Source organism: Anopheles aquasalis, chromosome 2 (assembly GCF_943734665.1).
Source record: "Anopheles aquasalis chromosome 2, idAnoAquaMG_Q_19, whole genome shotgun sequence".
Lineage (NCBI taxonomy): Eukaryota > Metazoa > Arthropoda > Insecta > Diptera > Culicidae > Anopheles > Anopheles aquasalis.
In genome coordinates, this window is record NC_064877.1 from 60391511 (window position 1) to 60395646 (window position 4136).

Below are 4136 nucleotides of genomic sequence, written 5' to 3' on the forward strand. Positions count from 1 at the left end.
GTTTGTGTATCTGTGAGTTCGCTGGAGCCACCAAAGGAATATGATGCATTATGTAGCGGTCACCTTGATTCTTTCTCCACTGCGCTCCATCCAGCAGCAGACCGGCAGCAGAACGGTGAACGAGAAAGAATGAAATCGGGGCCACCGGTCGCATGACGAGGGACAACGGACTCCCGCGGTTTACGTTCTCACGATCGCCGCTCCGGAGTCGTTCGATCGTTCGATTTCCTGCTCAAATTCCTTGCGCTTATCCGGAGTGCAAGATGGAGCTCGAACCAGCTTCAGCTCCAGCTACGGCCTGTGGCCCTTGCAGCGACTCCGCGCCGTGTTCCGCTTCGTATCCTGGCGGAGAGGTTGAAGCGAACGTTCCATCAGGTTTTGGGCCATGTGCTAGTTCCATGTGTTTTTTTTTTGTGGATGGTGGTGCGCTATCGGTAAGTGTGTACGCGTCTGTGTGTACGGAGATTCGGTGCATCGGCGTCAGATTGTACCGATTATGGTGTTGATGCCGTTCCGGAGTGCTCTCAACGGTTTTGATAGCCTTTGAGCTCCTGTCGAGCCGGCAGGCAGTTTGATGTTGAGTCACACTCCTCGTTGAATGTTTATTCAGTTGCACCAGTTTGTCCTTAATTTGTTTGTTTAAAGTACAGATTGCGTTTAGAGGTTTTACAACATTTAAAAAAAAAACGCTTAGTTAAGTTCACGTGGTACGCATTGGCTATTTGTTACAGTAACTGGTAAATGGTGAATAATTTATTCGACTAATGAAGAAGGAATCGGAGTATAAGATGCAATACTGACAAATAGGTAGAGAGGTAAACAAATATGATACACTGTGTATTCGATGCTCACTCTAGGCCGGTGGTTTGTGCTTAACTGATATTGATTTATTCTCTCATATCTGAAACGGTTATCTGTAATAGTTCATTCCTACTGCCTGTTCATTTGGGTTCAACTAATTCACTGTCCTTAGGCATATACATATACATATACACACTGAAAGGATCAAGTAAAAATCAATCAAAAAGCATATCCATTTTGAGGAATTATCCATTTGCTATTCCTATGAACGACACAACTTGTCTCTGCTTTTTTTTAAACACATCTACTCTTGAATTAATGTAGTATTATAGTAGTATTCTTTTTTGATTAATGTAGTATCAAAAGATAAAAATAAACTCGCTTCATATCTACTTTTAATGCGCCTTGATCCAATTTGAACGGCATCATGAAACAAAATGTTTTTAAAGGATAGAACTATAACTGAACTAAACATACGGCTCGTCCGTCCTTATATATGTTGAAAAAAACTATAACTGAACTACTTGTTGTTCCTAACGAGGGTTTAACAGTATTCCATTGCATTCCAAGTGCTACTATCCTCGATCGTGAACTATGCTAAAAAGATCTGTTTTTGGTGTGTCTTAATAAAAGGATATACGCTAATCTAACGTTCATCACTCCTTTCTTTAAAAACCTTTAATTCCTCTGTTACCATGAGAATTCTACTCCTTGTAAGATGTTCTAGTTTTGATTTTATGAAAATCAAGTCTAATAAATCTCCCATCGAAACTAATCCGCTATCACAAAATTGCATTTTTCAGCGATAAAAAACCTGTTTATTTCGTTAATTCAATTCGTAAATCATTTTTAGACAATGTCCTAGACTAACCACAGCTGATAAGTTGTCGAAAGTAATAAAGAACACATTAACTTTTATTTCTATTCCGCAGTTGAAAAGAGAACGCTATAATCAACTATCTACAACGAGTACCTACAATCGATGAACACTTGCAGGAGATGAGTACGATCGTCAGCAGAAGAGAAGAATTGTATAGGAATGTCAATGTCAATACCGTCGCACTGGATGAACTTGCACCTATAAACCCCATTATGCCCATCTGGAAGACAGGTTCTACGGGTTTTCTTGGATGCATGACTTATGAGTCATAGAAATGGAAGATTTGACAAAGTGCATGCTGAAATCTGCAATACGTTAGATTAGTAGTAACACTATCATCGTTAGAACAGCAAAGATACTCTCAATCGAACACCACTTTAAGCTGTAGTATCTCCTGCCCTAATCAACCTCTTGCCACCACCAATCCGCTCGCGGACTCGCGGACATTCCGCACAATCATTGTCACACTGACCGGTTTTCCCTCGCCGGCATCTGGGGCTTTCCAAACGTACGGACTCATTCGCTTGGGAAAATGTTTGACCTTCCTCCACCGAAGGAGGGAAGCCTCGAAACAGCTCGAAGGAGTGACCGCACTTCAAGGCGCACTTGCCCTCGACCCATTCGCAAGCCTGGCCCAACGCCTCAGTATGTGAGGTGTTTGTTGTGTGGTGTGTCCACGGCGTAGAAAGTGCGAATTGCGAATGGTGCGGCGACCGCCATTTGAAGTGCGTTCTTGACACCTTCGCACTGCGTTTGCTCCCCTGCACTCCCACTCACAAAAACACGCACGAATGCTGCGCTCCATCTCCTTCGGCTTCATCATGGACACCGTCCACGAGGGTCTACGAGCGTACACTCTTTGCCGCTGGTTGCGGTTAGGTCGAAAGCTCATAATATTTACACTCCCGGGTTCGGTCCCGGGACTGGCTAACAATATTGGGCCCCACGACGTGGGGTGACGATCGCACGCCCGCTGTTTGGAGCTTTATTACGCTAAAATGTTGTTAATAGTTCCGGTGCCGGAGCCAAGGAGGTCCAGTCCACGTCCAGACCACATACAGCACACCACCGACGCCGCCAGCATATCGAGAAGGGAGCAATGTGGGCCCGGAGGACCCGGCCGTACACCACCACCACCACCACCATCTCAAGACCCTTAAGTTATGCGCTTACATGCATTCTTTTGTTTTGTCTATGGAAGATTTATAGCTTTGCGATAAAGGTTGAAGCGAGCGATGAAGCCGATGGTACCGCCATCATCCCTTCCCAGACTCCCTCGCCTTCTAAAAACCTCTCCCCCATCTTCTACTTGTGTACTACATCGTCGGCGGGGGGTGAGGGAGAGACACCACGACTCCGTGAGCCAGCATCACCACTCTACCAGTTCTACTGGATTAGCGAGCCGCGAAGCGATCGAGAGGGATCGTCGTCGTCGTCGGCAAACAATATTTTCCCTCCCGTGGACACATACACCAACACACACACACATGCACATGTGCCCGGTGTGAGGTCGCAAAGGTGAGCTGCACAGCTGCTGCTGCTCCTGCTCCGGCTGCTGTGGTAGGTATTATCAGTGGCTGGGGAAGCTGAGCTCCGATGGCAGTTGTGGGAGCAAAGAGCAGCCGAGGCAGAGTGGAAGGTGCGGGACAAATTAAAGGAATAAAAAACGCCCCCTCTACCACCAATCGAGTAACGGTTGCTCTGGACACACACCAGTACAGTCTCGTGCTCACCAGAGGAACATTAAAAAGTTGTCACAGGGCTTTGGGGAGTGTTTTGACCAAAAACTACTAGGGAAAAAAATCGTCTCCGCCCCTCTGAACGTTGCGGAATGAAGTGGAGAGAAAGTGGCCGCGATTAGAAAACCGTCACCACGCGGTTTGTCCCTGCCGCGTGAGATCGCGAAGCGGAAGTGCGACAGAGAACGCGATCGCGCCCTAGCAAACCGGCCATTTTGACAGATGCATCATCGGGCGCACGGATTGAGGTTATGGCGACGGACACTGCTCCGTTCTATCGCAGCAAGCCTCGACAAAAAGCGATAGGCTTGGAGGGAGAGGCATAAAGAGAGAGAGGAAAGCAAATAAGGCCACAAGATCCAATGGGTTGCTTCCCCCCCCCCCCCCCCCTCCAACCCTCGGCGACATCTATAATTCGATATTTTAATCTTAATGACTTCATTATCATATCTTTAACGATAACTATTTGTCATAGGAAATATTGGATTCCTATAGGTTTTAGGTGTCCCTTGCCGCCCCCATCCCGCTTCCCGCACCCCCTTGGCTCACCTGAATGTTTCGCTCGCAGCCTAGCGGAGAAGCGAGTTCGGACGTAGACCAGTGCGACCCGACTGGGAGTGTGTGAAATTGGAGAAATGGCCAATAAGATGGAAATCGTTCTCTCTCTCTCGCTCCCCTCAGACCCCTCGATCGGGAGTGTCATTTGTTTCGCGCTG